General features: G+C 39.4%; 1 long non-coding RNA gene across 4 annotated transcripts in view; it reads right to left on the bottom strand.

The window, feature by feature from the left end:
- The window catches only part of LOC132791710 (uncharacterized), a 66,961-nt gene that overhangs the window by 34,822 nt on the left and 14,962 nt on the right, over window positions 1-17,177 (bottom strand). For all 4 annotated transcript variants that reach the window (XR_009632932.1, XR_009632934.1, XR_009632933.1 and 1 more), the window contains exon 2: window positions 5,960-6,000. This is a non-coding gene — a long non-coding RNA (uncharacterized LOC132791710). The remainder of the gene's footprint in view (window positions 1-5,959; window positions 6,001-17,177) is intronic.

Here is a 17,177-nt window from a genome sequence, read left to right as displayed (position 1 = left end):
CAAGATGGCGTCGCTCTTCCGCTTTGTACTTCATTGCAGCTTGTCTCATTTTCCATTTGTCAGCATTTCATTTCTTTTTTTTCCCCTAGAATTCTTCATATTTTCGGGCTAAATTGCTCTAACGAGCTGCAGCTGTAGTTGCACTCGACTGAAGCGTTGACTAACTGACTGATTAACTTGCCAAGTGACAGACTGTCGCCAGGTGAAGTTGTTGTTCAGCTCGTGAGCCTTCTCCTTCTTATTGTTGTGTAGACAGTTTGACAAACGAATTTCAGCGACAACAACAACACAAACAACAAATGACTAGCTACATTGGCTTTTTGCCTGTGTGATTTGCACTGATTTGTTGGCATTCGCTGCGTCATTGACTTGTTTTTTCCGGCCAGCAAAGAACAGAACAGAACACAGGTCGCTCTTTGGGTCAGCAGGCATAGACAGCGGCTCGCAAAAACACACACACTCCCACACACACACACACAGAGAGTGACATGTGTGTGTGTTTTTCCTTTTTATGTTTGTTATGCCATGTTCTGGCATATGTCCTTTGTATCGATGCGGTCCTTTGCCCATCTCTGTGTATGTGTGTGTGTGTGTGTGTGTTTTGATTATAACGTTTTGGGATGTTGCTCTCTTTTTATTTCGCTGCCAGCCAAAGGGTCCTTTTTTCGTTGATGTTGTTGTGGTTGTTGTTTTGTTCCCATTGTTGCTGCTAAGCTGATTTACGTGGGTTTTATGTGTTTTCTCTGTTCTCTCGCCCGCACAAATGGGCGTATGAGTGATATTTTTTGTGCTCCTCATGTCTCTTGCTGCCTTTTATACAGTTTAGTCGCTGGCAACAGTTGATTGATTGATTGAACGTCAGTGCTGTCAGTGGGTTAGCTAGTTTTTTCTTCTTCTATTTTTTTTTTTTTCATTGACTCCGCTTGTGGTTCAGTTTTTTTTTCAGACACACGCATTCATGTGCAGAATATATGGATTTCAAGAGGTTTTTTCTATGGTGAATGACACAAAAACATCATGAAGCAGATTCCGCACTATAGTTCTCTTCTTTTTCTATGCTGGACCACTTTTTCGTTTGATAAATCAATCACAAGCCACTAATAATTGACCACATAAGCGATGGCTAAAACTTTAATGCACCATTAGAGCTTAAGTTTTTCTGTTTGTAATGTGTTATTTGGCATCTTCAATCGGCAATTTCATTGGAAGTATTGTAGTATGATGTGTGCCTTTTCACTGCTATTCTAACAGCTCTCTTGTCAAGTTAGATATGCTCTCTTTCTTACTTTCTCATCTCTTTTGCGACTTTAAACATTCGAATATATAATTTTGAGCAACGCGGTCAGTTTTGATCGGTAAGCTGAATAAAACTAAAACGGAAAGGCATCTCAGTGTGCTATTTATTTCATTTATCTCCAACAGTATTTTCAACAATTTGCATGTTTATAAAGCAGCAGTTATAGCTTCGGTGACTCTGCTAGGATGATGTACAATTCACAGCTTTCAAGAAAAGACTGCAGGCCAATGATTGCGATTTGAACTGGTCACTGTTTAGCGATGACTCATGTGGTAGGAAATGCAACAAGTCTGGAGTGAAAAAAAACACTGGAGCATCTTCTCTGTGAATGCTACGGACCTCAATTGGTCTATGCTCTATTCCTCCTTGGAGCAGCTGGTCAACTTAACCTAGCTTATAAAGCAGATTTCTATTAATTTTAGAGCAGTCTTGACAAATTGAAACAACTTGTGATGTTAATTTCATGTTAACAATTGCAATATTAGTTAAATGTTCGAAGGCAATCGACAATCATCCTGCTCTGGGCATTACCCTGCACTTGATGCAGTACACACCTCCTTCAAGACAGAGTGAGAGAGAGAGAGAGGAAGAGGAAGATGCAGAGGCAGCGTTGCATTAGTTGCACTCGAATGTTAGTAGCCAAGTGCTGGCAGGCAGCACTTAAAGCAAACTCCACGAGTGGGTGGTCAGTGCAAAAGCTTTGCTGGCAGACTGCACTCGAACGGATTTCCTTGTTAGAAGCCCAGAGACATCAAGAGTGCTACAACGATGAGAGAGAGAGAGAGAGGGAGAGAGATGCAGATGGCTGTGTCTTGGCACACAAAGTTGTGGGCAAAGTTTCATTCATGCACTTGATAGCACCTAATTCAGTCAAGGATTGAAATTGAAGCTGCAAATGAAGACGGCTGCAGACGGGTGTAAACCTCTTGCTTGCCTCTTGCTCTCTCATCATCATCGTCGTCGTCATTGGGGGCTTTGCTATTGAAGCTGTGCAATTAGCACGCATCGATAGACACGCGCGTGTACTCGACACCGAGTGCTTAACAAAAGCGAGCAATCCAAGCAAAATGCTAATTAAGTGCATGAACAAAAGTTCGTTGCTGTTAACAATGCTAGCTTTAAGCATACTCCACACATGCCACAAACCTCCGACTCCGACTCCACCTCCTTCGGCCATATGCCGCATGCCACATGCCACACATGGCACTGCACAGAGAGAGAGAGTCGCCAAACAGTCATATATCATAGTCAGGTCCAACTGTGTGCGCCCTCTCCGAGTACCACACACAAAAAAATATTAAGTATACGCCAAGCAAGCTAGCCAGCCAGCCAGCCAGCGAGGCAGCTGTCGAGCGACCATTACAAATGAGAAATTTCCCAACACTGAATCAGAGTTTCAGTACTGTTAGCAACACGCATGCCGTAACGAAATTAAACGAAACTTTTCGGCACAATTAATGTATGCAGAATTTGTTTAATTGACGACTCGCATGCCATAACTTATATGCCACACTCACACACACTCACACACACATATTTAAGTGCAGATGGAGTGAGGCTAACGAGTGCTTGTTAATTGCACAACCAAAGTGCTTGGACTGTTCAACGTGGCCTGCCTTTTTGCATTTTAATACCCTGTAAGCAAAGTCTAAGAATGAGGCGAATGGTTGCTGAAGTCTACAAGTTTTAAAGAAATTTAAAAGTCTGCTTCAGGTGCTTATCCCAAATTTAAATTTTGTAATTGATAATCATAATTGAAGCTTAAATCCTAGCCTCCATCCTAATTACAGTCTTTGTAATTGATTCTATTTCTAAATCGAATTGATTTTATTTAATTTGTCACATTTATATTTCATACTCTTGCTTTTCATATATTTATAATAAAATACAATCATCATGGAAATACAAGTTTGTTTAGATTCTTGAGAATTGATTCTATTTATATATTAGTTGGATCATTTCACCAGGAAATGAACCAAAATGAGCCATTCAGTAAAGTGAATGAACTGAATAAGTTCACAAACATTGTTTTCTTTTGTTCACTTTTGAACTTCGGTTTGTTCTTGTTCACATGTTCCATTTTCAATTAGTTGTTCTACACGGCAACAGTTATTTAAACGTTATTGGATTAGTATAATAAGAATTTTAGTAGACCTAAAATACACAAGCGGCTTTAAAAGTATCAAGCGATAAACTATGTACTAAGTTGGAAACAAAATTAAACAAATTGAGCGAACTAGTTCACGGATTAAAAAATAAACGAAAAACTAATTCAGTAAATTGAACTGTGTTGACACAACACTAATTTTCATTCAATTTATTTGTTATCTAACTTTTTATTGAAATATGTCAATTAAGTTTTCAATTAATAAAATATGTTTTTTAAGTCAATAATCGTATTAGTTCGATTGTTTCACCAACGAATAAAGAAGAATTTATTCTTTTGTTCAGTTGTTCACTTTTGATCTTCAATTGATTCTTGTTTACAAATTCTATTTTCGATGAGTAGTTATTATGGGATTAGTTATCTTTTAATATTGTCAAGCTATTCGATTATACTTTTCAGCGTCAAATCTGGGCTTTGCAATTAAGAAAAAGTAAGAAGAAGTCTATAAGCTTAAAGCTTAAGCTTGTTTAAATATCTAAATATACAATGCAATTGCTTTAATTTGATTGTTATCTCACTTAAGTTTTCAATTGTTGCTTATCTTAACCCAGCATCTTTGCTACAGCCTTGATAATTTATTCAATTTCTAAATCCAATTGATTTTTATCTCGCTTGCGATATCTATTTCTCGCTCAATGCTTATCTCAAGCCAACATCTTTGTGTTTGGCATCGCATCTCGTTTCCAACTGTGATACAGGATATCCTGCTAGTCAAGCTGCAAGGTTAAGGCATCAGCTCTTTTTGTCGCACTCGCTGCAGAGACTGCCAAATGCAGACATAAAAGTTTCTTTAGCTGCGTGCAGTGCACTTGCCAAAAGACATTTCGTGAGCACGCCCCCTTTGGGGACCGAGTTGGCCAAGTAAATTGCCAGCTAAAGTTGAATGTTGTCGCCTGCGTGTCGCTGCGCTAGGCATAAAAAAAAAGAAGAGATGAAAAAGAAATTAAAGCCAAAGAGTAAAGCAAACTTTGGCTTGCCCATTTCATGCTCATAAGCATAACTTTGCATTTTGCGTTTGGCTTTGGGTATCTGGAAATTTTCGAATTCTCTCACATTTGCATGCAAAACTTGAGTTGAGTTTGAGTTCGGGAGCGAAGCGTGAAATTGGCAGTAAGAACAATTTGTAAGCAATGCACTGGACTTAAAGTACTTTTTCCTGTTACCAACTTCAGTTTACAATCAATTATAAGACAGAGAGCGAGAGGGAGAGAGAAGGAGCTGGGTATTGTTAACCTGTCCGACACACATTTAAATGCAATTTAATGCAATTTATGGGCTCTGTTGCCATGGCTTATAATGCGATTGCAATTGGCTGGCTGCATTCATAGCTCATGTTGTTAAGCCAAGGACCCTGGCATAACAACAGAGTCCTTATTAAAAGCGGAAACAATGCGCACATCCGCTTCAATTGTGCCATCGCATGAGCCAGAGCGTGTGTGTGTGTGTGTGTGTGTGGCACGCAAATGAGCATTGGAATAATGTGCATGCATTATTATTCATGTTGTTGGCCGTGCTGATAAAAAACCGACCACGACCAACATCAGCAACAACACAAAACTTAACAATTTATAGCCAACAACAGCAACATGGTTTACACCTCACCCTCACCCCTACCCCTTTGCCCACAATCCCTCTTCCCTTCAACCCCTTTCTCGTTGAGCCACGCCTTTTATGGCAGTAGCTCTATATGGTAAAAACCACTTGGCCGCATTTAAATTACGAGCCATAAATAAACAGTGTTCAATTAATGTGACCGAAGAAAACACTCGAGCTCTGCCTATAGTTTTGCTAGCAACACTGCGTATACGCAATGGAATTCGAACGAGAACCAAGAGCTGTCTTCGGGGTGCGGAGGGTAACATAAGTGCCGACCACATTATCATAAGCAATCCCATCAGCAATAAACCGCAGAAGAAAATACAAAGTAATTTCAACATCAAAACAAAACATTATTGTCTATTTGCTAATATCGTTATCTCCAGTTCTATCTCTCTACTATCTTTATTCGAGCTGTGAAGGCAGCCAAAAGTGACATTATATTATTTTAGGCAACTTGTAAATATCACTTTCTAATTTCACGTTTGTCCAACACGTTTATCTAGCATGTATTATACAGTTTTGTAGATGAAAAAAGTGTGCAAAAAATTAAAAAGAATAATGATATTTTCAACGATCTTTTTGTGTAATATGTGTTTTTGAATACATTTTATTAGTATCAATCAATAAAACATTTTGTTCTTGTCAAGGAAACCTACACATATATAATATATTATATATATTAATGGAATTCCAGTTGGTATAATGTACACTAGCTCGAAAATTTAAAAAAGGATGAAAATGTTTGCTTTTCATATTATTCAATCAAATTACAGCATATTTAATAAATTATCTATAAATCCAATTTCAATTCGTATAAGTTAACACAAAATAGTATAAAACAAAGAATGCCTTTTCGCTTCCTTAAGTGTTCTTTAATTTAATGCCTTCAAACTTACCTCAAATATGGGGTGAAAAATGCGACATCAGCTTAGGTAAACTGCAAAGAGAAAAAAGAAGAAAAATGCACGATAAGTATTTGAAAATATAATGGGCTCGTTGCCCGTGGCAATCTTTAAACGAGCTCTGCTCTTTAACTCTTTTTCGTCGACGTTTTTTTTGGCTTTGCTGCGCAAATCAACATAAAAATCGCATTTATCAAAATGCGAGACAAAAGTTGATTCCGCATAAAATGCGAATAGAGAGATGTGCAGAAAATTGAGTTGTGAGCAAGAAACAAGGACTACGCCCTCTTGGTCTCGATGACCACGCCCACTCGCATGAGGCGTCGAAACAATGCGAAAGGGAGCAAACTTAAACTAAAACCGAACGTCAAACTCGGAGCAAAATCATTTTGTGTTGTGATTTATTTCAAATTGCGTTTTCTTTTGTTTTTTCTTCTGTGTGCGTTTTATTTTTTGGGTTTTGATGAAGAGGAAGGATCAAAGTGCTGGATAAGCTGCCGCTCTAAACTCATTTGACCATTTTAATGTCATTCTAAGGACAACAAAACTGACACAAAAAGGATGTCCCCAAAACTTGTCGCGGATTCTCGGTTTGAGTTCGAGTTTCGACCAGTCACCAAGCAGCAGGCAGCAGGCAGCAGCCAAATATGCTGTCATCACGATTATCCTTAACGTCGTATGGCTGCCAATGCCAGTTGTTTCCTCTTCCGTTAGAATAGCCACACACTCACACACACGTTCGTATACACACACATGTGAGCATGCGGATGTGTAAGAATTTGTAAAACCAGCCACAGCAACAAGAATCAAGAGTCAAGACTCGGAACCTGTTCGAAAGCTGCTCTCAGGGCAAGAGACAAACAAGCGCGACGGAGATTGGGACAGCAAGAAAAATAAAGAGAGAGAAAGAGAGATAGTATACAAATGAATGAGACAGCAATAACTTGACTATGGCAACACATGAAACAACAAAACAACCGAAGAGCCAACTTCCTGACCCTTTTCCTTGGGCCTGGCAAAAGTGCGTTAGTCGCAACTTCTTTTTCTTTGTTGCCTGCTAATTTTATATATTCGTTTTTCTTTCTCTATGTCGCACAAGGGTTGAAAGGGTATAATAGATCACAGGCAATCCCAGTGACTGGCATCTATAGAGTTGTAGAAGCTTAGAAACAAAATACGTATATAAACGATATTTTATATTGTATTTAAATGTATTTGGCAATCTATGTAGTATTTCATTTAAAATATTCGTTCAAACAAGTAAGTAATCAACAGACTTGTGTGCTCAGTAGTTAATCATTTTTAATTACACCATATTCTGAAGAAATACCTTATTGATATACCAAAAACTACAAAATATACCGAAAGTGTATATTGATATACTTCATTTCAAATATGCTATAGAGTACCAAATATACAGAAATATAGCTAAATATAATATACCAAATTATTTATATTTCGAAGATGTACGAGTATATTTATATACCACATTTTAAATATGTTACATATTACATAATATACCAGATTAACAAGATTACCAGATTAAAAGTATTTATTAAATAACTAAGGACTTAAAAAGTACAATAGATCGACGACAATCGAAGCGACTGGCAACTTTAAATTGAAATTGTATAAATGAATTGAGAAAGTAGATACTATAAAAGATATTTAACATATTTTCTTGTTAAATTTATTTTCTTGTTTCACAAATAAAAGGTATTCAAGCAGTCGTATAAACGCAACTTAAACACGCATTTACTTGTGTATTTTTTCTGTATTTTTCCTTCACTTGCTCGTTGCTCAGCGTGCATAATTCTTCTTTCATTTCGTTTGAGTTCACTTTTCAGTTTTCAGTTTCCAGTTTTGCTTTTGCGTTTTTGGCTTGCAAATTGAAATTTAAAATTTATGCAAATTGTGCTGTCAACCCAAAAGGGTATTCGTGATGGCCCAGGAAATGGTTATTGCCCCACACACAGACACAGACACAAACACAGAGACAGAGACAGAGACACAATCTCTCACACACTGTGACTTCAGTTTTGATGTCATTTGATGGTGTTGGTAATTGCGTGTGTGTCTGCAGCACAAATTAATCGAAATTAAAGTTTCAGTTCTGTTCTGTTTTTTTTTTTTTTTCTTTTTGTTTGCTTTTTTCGCAGGCTGTGAACATTTTTTACGACATACTTTGAGGCGACGCTGCGCTAACAAGCCACGCCCCGAAGGAAGACACGCACTGCGGACTGAGCTCTCCAGCCACATTCACATGTGTGAAGAACTGAAGCTTGGAGTGTGGGAATATGGAGGAGTGTAAGCTTATCTAAAATCCTGGCACTAGCACGCTATTCAAGTCCACAGCTCAGTGACCACGGCAGCTTAATCACTCTGCCGCACGCAGCCTCGAACTCAACCTCAGCCGGAGCCACGCCCACATGTGGCTCAAAGGGAGGAGGGCGTCGTTACTTCAGCGTCGCCGCGTGCAATTAATTAAAAACAAACAAATTTCAGAAATGCACGAACCCAACAAAAAAAAACAAAAAACCAAAAAGCGAAAAACTGTCAATGAACAATGCGACACAAAACGACAGCCAAGTTTCTGAACATTACACTGGCCAGGCAAGGCAACCAGACTAGATTCAGCTGAAGCTCCAGCTCAGTTTCAGTCCCAATCCCAATCCCAATCCCAGTCCCAGTCCCCGTCTCAGTTGCAGGACATTGTGGACTGGACGCGACAGTCGCCAGGCGACTGGCAGGCGACAAAAGTTGCTGCTCTAAGCGTTTTTTAATGCAGCCAGCCAGCGCACAGATTTCTTGTTGTCCTCTTTTTTTTACCCTTTTTATTGCCATCCCCCTCTCCCCCTCTCTGCTGCTGCTCTCTGGTGGGCTCTGGCTCTGTCGCTGGTAATTTCGTTTTATTATTTTGCAGTTTTCCGTGCTCTACTTTGTAAATATTAAATTATGGCCAAAAAAAAAACGAGCAAATGCCCAAAGGAAGGCCACGCCAAATTCCAACCGAGAGAAAACCAGAGTGAGAGAGAGAGAACGAGTGATAGTGAGAAGGGCAAAAATATCAAAAGAAATCAGATAACAGTTATGGTTATGGTCATAATAACTGCAAGCCAGGTGGGACTTGGCAGCAGCTTTGCCGTTGCTTTTGCCGTTGCTTTTGCCGTTGCTTTTGCCTTTGCCTTCATCTGCAGGCAGCTGCAGTAATCTTGTGTTTTTTTTGTGCTTCACGGTCACTTAGGCATTCGCAGGTGCATATGCTGCGTATACGTAACGCGCATTACGTATACGTAAAGGTATACGTATAGTGGTTTTTCTGCTTTAACAATTACGTGACACATTCTGCATGCATTTCGCCTCTTTTACTCTCTAATTCTGTCTGTCTGTCTCACTTTTGCTTCGCTTGTTTCATTTGCAATTCCGAAATTCGCATTTGCTGCGCCATGTGCAGCAAATGTTCATTTGCAAAGAAACGACACAGAAACACACACAGCATGCAATCGCAGTCAGCAGTCGACAGTCGGCAGTCTGCAGTTATATGTGCCATTTTCTCTCAGTGTAGCGCACATGATATGGCCAATGATGGTCATCGCGTTAACTGCTTTAAGTGTGCTGCAAGTTACCGACTCGACTCTGCCACAGCATGCCACATTCGCATTCACATTCACACAGCGGGCAAAATGAAAATAAATACCAAAAAAAAAAAAAAAGGGAAAACGGGGTAAAAAAAAATTAAAATTGAAAACGACAAAAAGTTGTGACCGCATCCGGAACAGGCCGCGACGACTCTAGCCTCTGTTTGCCTCCGTTTTGCCTTCGTTTCCTCATCTCCGTCTCTGACTTCGCTGCGCGCTGTCGTTTGTCCTTTGTCGCATGCAATAAGTGCTAGTTGAGTGGCGGCACTTGAAAGCAGAACCACACCAAGTCCACACACACACACACACACACACTCACACACACATGGAGCTTATTCAATTGGCCAGCTGCATGTGTTTCTGGCGGTGCTTCGGATTACAGCTTTGGCCCTGGTGTCGGTGTCGTTGCTGTTGTTGCTGCTGTTGTTGTTGTTGGTCTGGCGACCTGACGCCGCCATTTCCGTCCAGCCAGCACGGAAGTGGCAACCAGTTACAACCCCCGCACGCCCTTTACACCCCTCTCAGGCCATCTCATTCTATACAGCTTGCTGCCGTTTCGTGCGGATTTGTTGCGGCCATTGCATACAAAATGTGTTGCATACATTTGTGCGCCTTGCCAACATTACGAGAAACAGAGAGAGAAAGAGAAAAACATAGAAAGCGAGGAAGGAAGGGAAAAACTCACTTAGAGCACAAGCGAAGCGGCAATCAAAATGGAAATAAAAACTGCAGCAAGCTACGTCGCAAACTCGGTTCCAATTTTTGTATTATAATACACAAAACCAACAACAACGACAACTACAACGTCGACAACAATCGAGTACAATAAAAACGATATAGGAACAACGAACAACAATAAGAACAACAACAACTGTAGACGTGAACACAATGCGGCTTTGCACTCGTTGTGGCCGCTTTAAATGCCTAAGACAGTCGACAATGGGCAGCAAGAGATTGATATACAGCTCGTATACGTAATAAAATAAATGACTCGACTTGCAAGAGAACTGATGTTGTACAGGGAATACAATGTTCTGCATATATTTTTATACAGTTCTACTAAAGTCCTCATATATAAAAATCATATTTAATTTAAGACAAATTCAAAGCAATCATAAAACTTTTACCTTAAATATTTAATTTAGTTTTGAAAAACATATTTTTGATGGAAACATTAAACACAACAAAATTAAACATTGAGCAGCTTGGCTTCACAGAAAGAAAAAAGTTGATTAAAAACTAGATTTCGAATCTTGATTTGAGAATTATGAAGAAGCAGTCAAAAATCTATATAAATAATAAAATGCGACACAAATTCAAAGTTAGGCTTTCATCACAGCTGTAGAACTAATTCAAAGCCTTAAAGTCTTTTACCCACTGTAAACTGCATTATTAGTAAAAATTATAATTTATGCTTTTCTACTTCTCAAACTTTTGCGAAATTAATAATAAATGAATAATAAAATTAAATTTGCGAAAATTCGAAACAAAGAAAGCAATGAGGCAAAGCATTGAGAAGAGTTTTGCACAGAGTTTTAAAGGCTTAAGCCGCATTCGTTTGCCCACTGTAAGCTGCACTATTAGCGAGCCATATGCAGGCCAAATACTCGTATATAAAACTGACAGCAACAAATGTAATGTCCTTCAGCCACATTAAGCCACGTGCTGCGCTGCGCTGCGCCTCGCTTAACGTCGCTGCTATTTGCCAGCTCCGCTTCCGTTTCTGCTTAGGTTTTGTCGAGAGTTTTTAACGGGTCGACTAACTTGGCCATTTAAGCACATTTGTCCTGCAGTACTTTGTTCTCTGTCTCGGTCCTGAGTCTGGCCTATCCTGACCAGCGGCTGACAGTGTGCTAATTAGAAGTCCTTGTTGCTTGTGGCCACAACAAAACTGGCGACGATGTTGGCTGTCGCGTTTCAGCCGGAGACCGAAAAAACAATGAAAACTACTTTGGGCCAAAGTCACGATGCGACGTATGTGTGTCTCTCTCTCTTTCTCTGCTTTTGGTCTTTTGTTTTGCCGTGGAGCAGCGGCGGACAAGCCATAAAATGCATGGCAGCAGCTGCTGCCAGTGCCACGAATGTCCTCAATGTGCTGAATGTCCTGCTACGTTTTTGTGCGCGCTCTGCACATTTTTATTATTGAGCCACGTTGAATTATTTCATGCTGCGTGCGTCTTTAATTCCAGCATTAAATTCAAGGCGTGGCCCAAAAGGCAGAACTGCAAGTTAAGTCCTTTATAAAGTGCCAGGCAAGAGAGAGAGAGAGAGAAAAGTGTGTGCTTTCATCTTTTCCACTTTTTTTTTTGGAAGCCAAAAAACCGCAAAGAGGAAAATAAAAAAATAAGCAAGAAAGGATAAATAATTGCCTTGCTTGCTCAACTGAAAACCAAACTGGAGCACAAAAAAGAGGTGAGGTGGCAGCAACAGGGAGTCCTGCTCCTCCATATATAAAATGCTTAATGTGGCCAGCATTGTCTTCCAGTGCAACGCACATTAGTTTGGCCCGAAAAAGCCAACCGAAGCGAGGCGAGATGAGGCGAGGCGAGGCGAGGAGCATGGCCGGAAACCGCAGGACTTCTTCTTCGCCTTCGTTACAACAAATTTGTTTATTATGAAAATGCAACGAGCCGAGATAAGCAACTTGCCAAGCGACCCAATGACCACGCCCACTGCCCACACACATACACGAACACACACACATGCGATCAGAGCATGTTAATTGCTGTGGTTACTGCCAACAAAATAAATGAATAATTTTGCTGGGCGCTGTAAATTATTGTCCAAGCCGAGTTATGTGTGTGGGCAAGTTTTATAGCAAGCAGCTAGTGTCTTCTATCAACTACGATATATATGTAGTCGCATCCGACTTGAAGTATATACTATATCTTGTATCCGATGGCAATCTTTGTGAGCAAATTATGCGTGCAACTGCTGCAATTGCCATTTTTGTTGCTGCTCAAACAGTAATTTCTCTTCCTCCCCTCGTTCCTCGTTCACCACCCCATCACTGAGTAATTGCAAGCCATAAATAATGTGTCTGCTCTGACGCCTGTCACTGCGAACCGAAGCGAGCCTTGCTGACTGGCTGGCTGGCTGCCTTCAAGGAGGTCTTCAAGCGTTGCTTCCCAGCAATTTCTTTTGATAACTCAATGCGTCGTTTATGCGCTTTGTTTGCCTCGCATTCAAGCGGAAATGCACAGTGGAAAGGGGCAAGCTTGAATATACAATGCAAACACACACATACATACACACAGAGAAAAACAGAAATACGCACGAACAACACTTTTATTGGCACTTAAAAGCCTTGGCAATTTAAATGGCGTTAAAGCAGGAAAGCTACGTGAGCTCAACTGCTTGCCATCAACTTACGTGTAATTCCTAATTTGCTTCCCTCAAGGAATTTCTTAAGAACTTGTTAACTAACTCAACTCGCAAAGGGATTTCCATAGAGCTGTGACTTTGGTTGACTTCTCGGTAAAGAAATTCTCAATGCAATTCAAAAGTTATATATCTATTTGAAATTCACCAACAAAATGTGAGTTTCTAATAAACCTGGTAAGTATTTAATACCAATAAATTCTGCTCTTCACACATACAAACTAGAACATAACAATCTTAAAAAAAAGTTATTTAAGAAAATTTAGTTTGAAAATTACTTGTAAGAATATTATGAACTTAAATCATCATTTTGGGATTGAAAATATTGTGTGTTCAATTTTGATAATCTCTAGTTATTAAATTGGGATTTATTATTGAGTTTTAAGAATGATTAATCTTGAAGAAACTCTTCAATCACAACAAGCTTATATAAGATGCTTTTGCCATTACTTTTGACAATTTTCTAACTAATATATTTTATTAATAAATATCGAATGTAGATAAATATAAATAGGACTATTGCTCATACTTCGAACAATACGAAGAGTTTAGATAAGAAAATAGTTTAAGCGAATATCATATATGTTATAAATTAGTATTTTAGTGGAATATTCAGAAATAAGTTTATAGTTTAGAGACATCAATTACTACACTTTCTTGCACTGCTAATAAATAAATTTTCAAATATGAAAAACAAAAGCACATAAATTAAACCTTTCTTTTCGATGTTGTGAAACTCGTATTTCGTATCTGATCTAGTTAGCTTTGATTCTAACGTTCGCCTCGTAATAAAATGATAAATTTGAATGGAGTCATAATTCAAGCAAGCAATATAAATATTCGTATACATAAAATGCAAAATATTTATGAATTATGTTGCACAGTTGGCTTCGTTCTCTGCATGGGCAATAACTTTATTCAGTTGCACTTAAAATGTGCGATTCAGAGGCAGAGAAAGGACGAAAAAAAGTAAATAAATGTGATGTAAGCGAAAGCTCTCTATTGCAGAATGTGTTAGGCATAGGATGAAGCTAGAATCGTGCTCTGCTCTGAGTATGAATCAGACACGCACACCACAAAACAAACACACTCACAGTCGCAGTCACAGTGTCACACATACACACACACACAAGTGTCACGCTCTTCAGTTGCTGCGTTGTTAATTTCATTCATTATTTATGGTTTACCTCGAAAACGCATCACACAGCTGGCGGCATTGCACCCTCTTTGGCACTCTCCCCTCCGTTACCCTCCCCGCTCAGAGCTCCCTCCAGCTACACTTTTAATTAACAAACGCACGAAAATGCCATTTTACATGAGACATGTCACAGTATCCTGGAGTTGGGAGTACCGAAGAGTGGGGCATACGCTGTCTGCCTCCCTTTCTCTTCCTTCCTCCTCTCTTCTTGTGTGTTGTGTGCCTTGTAAATTAGTGCGCTCATGCAACAGACACTGGCAACACACTGCAAACACATTTCATATGCAACGGCACTGCGCACATTTAAAGCACTCACACACACACACGTTGGATTTAGCTTGGCGCGTATTACGCATACGCCTAGGTCGCCGGCTGTCTTCTGACATTTTATAGTACACTTTTCGGGTTGTCGTTTTACGAATGCATTGTGTGTCGGTTCCTCGCTCGTCAAGTAATTAAACGTGTCGCATTAATCAACAGGCGGCATTCGGCCTCCCCCACCCCCTTCCCCACTTCTATTCCCCGCCCTCTAAGTCCTCACACAACTTGCCAATAGTTTGCCGAACATCATTTCGCGTTCCTCTGCTGGCTAGTGTGCTCTTTGGAGGCGGCTTTAATTTATTTAGACCAAATACAACGCAAGCAAAAAATGGCAAACGACTGAAATTTATCTCTTGCACGCCTTGTCGCATAAATTATGTCGCCTACTCCCCCCACTTGTCTCCCTCTCACACAGTGAACGGCGGCGCCGGACGAAATTAATGAAAGCGACGCAGCGGCAAAAGATGCCGAAGCCAGCGCAAAACAAAAGACAAAAGACAGTTAAAATGAACTAAAATTAAATGAAATGGGGCAAACAAGAAGAGAAGAGTGAGGGGTGGGTGGAGGAGCGGTGGTGTTGCGCCTAATGACAACCACAATGAAGCAAGCAGCAGCAGCAGCAGGAAACGGAAATGAAAGCAACGCGCAATGCAGAATGAAAAATGGCAAAAGACAACACAAAATGCGAAGGCGACTGCGAATGCGAATGCGAATGTGCAACAACAAATCAGAAGTGCAGCGTACAGCACAGCACAGCAAATGTTGCATGGCAAATGCGATTGTCAAACAATGACCTCATTAGATGCAAGACGAGGCCTTAAACAGCACCCCCAGAAGGATGTGGCAACTCCGCTGCAATTAAAGACTGAATGAAGCAATCGAAGAGAGGGGGGGAATGGAAGTTGCCTGCGAGGCAAGCTGTCAGCATGGATGCAACGTCATATACGTCAAGCGCGTGACAGCACAACGAGGCGGCCAACGGGGAGGCCTCTCTATTCCCCTCTAATAAATACCCTGTAAACGCAGCCACAATGCAGTGTAGCTTTGACTGTTCTCAACACTTTAATCCAATCCAAGAGTGCATAGATTAGCGCACAAATCCCAGGCTGTGGGGCTAATCTTATTTTATTGCCACAGGGTATCCCTCGTCTGCATGTTTTTGGGTCGCATTTAAAGGTGACACAACCTGACAGCACTAGGACAATGACACGCCGTTGCCTTAAGGGCAACATTGCCACACGCAGCTCTCAGCTGTCAACCGCAATCAGAAACAGAAACAGAAACTAAAAACTCAGAGGCGCGAATAGAGGAAAAGAAGAAAACACGAAACTAAGAACTGTCATATACTATGGAGAGTATAAGATACTTTAAGCTTTTAAGCAGAGCTTAGCCTCTCCGCTGAGTAACCAAGCAAATTATGTCGCATTTAAGTTTCATAATATGCTTAAAACTTTTCTTCTGTTTCCATTTACTTTTTTGTCTGAATTTAAAGGTAATGTTTTCTTTTGCGCATTGTTCGCAACTAAAACGAAACACCTGCTAGACAAAAACTGCTGCTAAGGGAGAAGCACAAACACAAAACACAGTTGGACCATGAAAACAGTAACTAAAAGGAGCAGCCAGACATCAGAGAGACATCACTAACCAAGTTGTCCTCTGTCTGCCTCGTTGCCTCCTCCTTTTTTTGCCAGGATTCTCTGCTGTCAAGACAATGGACTGCGACAAGTGCGGAGTCTATAAAAACTACATGCTCATCGTAGGAGTCGACTACACCAAAGCAAGGCAGAGGAAAGCAAAGCAACTGCAACTACTGCCACAACTTGCAAATGCACAGTTTTAGCTGTAAAGCTGAGTTACAGGCTGCAGACGATAACAATGCCAGCGGAGAACAACAACTGAGCTAGCTTCACAATGTTCTGCAGTTCTTTGACTTAGAAGTTATCCTGTAATATCAGCAGATTAATTTATTTAATTAATATAATATTTAAAGTACGTGTTTTGCAACACTTATCATTTCAATTGAATTCTATTTAATGCCAGCTAAACAGCGAAACAAATTAGCTTACGTTGATATTTATACTTGAATACCTACCTATTTTAATATTATATTATAATTAGTCTTGTTAAGTATTTTTTAGTATTATAGTATTATAATATATAATTAGTATTATTTAGTAATGTATATTTAGTATTTATTTTTGGTATTTTTATCTTTTTTATGAATCGTATATTTATTAAACAGATATGCATCTATGCTCAAACTGTTAAATTAAATTCTTCTTCGTCTACGAATAGATAACAACACTGCAAAACAGATTTTAATACATTAAATTTGCTAAATAAATACACAAATTCCGCATGTTATTTTAGTTTAGTATTGTTTAAAATATTTTAGTATCATTTATTATTATTTTAGTATTATAATAAGTATTGTTAGGTAATTTTTAGTATTATTTGTTATTCTAGTATTATAATTAACATTTTTCTTTATTTTTCAGTCTTATAATTTGTGTATTTATTCTACAGATCAGAACCTATGTTCAAACTGCAGCCTCAATCTTTCAATATTGTATTCATAAGCAACGGACGAATTGATAAGCTAATAATTATACTAATAAAAATTTATAATGAGAGTGAAAAGAAACGAAATAAAAACGACAACCTATCAATGCCA

Source organism: Drosophila nasuta, chromosome 3 (genome assembly GCF_023558535.2).
Source record: "Drosophila nasuta strain 15112-1781.00 chromosome 3, ASM2355853v1, whole genome shotgun sequence".
Lineage (NCBI taxonomy): Eukaryota > Metazoa > Arthropoda > Insecta > Diptera > Drosophilidae > Drosophila > Drosophila nasuta.
The sequence above is the reverse complement of the archived record's forward strand: the minus strand, read 5'-3'. Positions and strand labels throughout refer to the sequence as shown.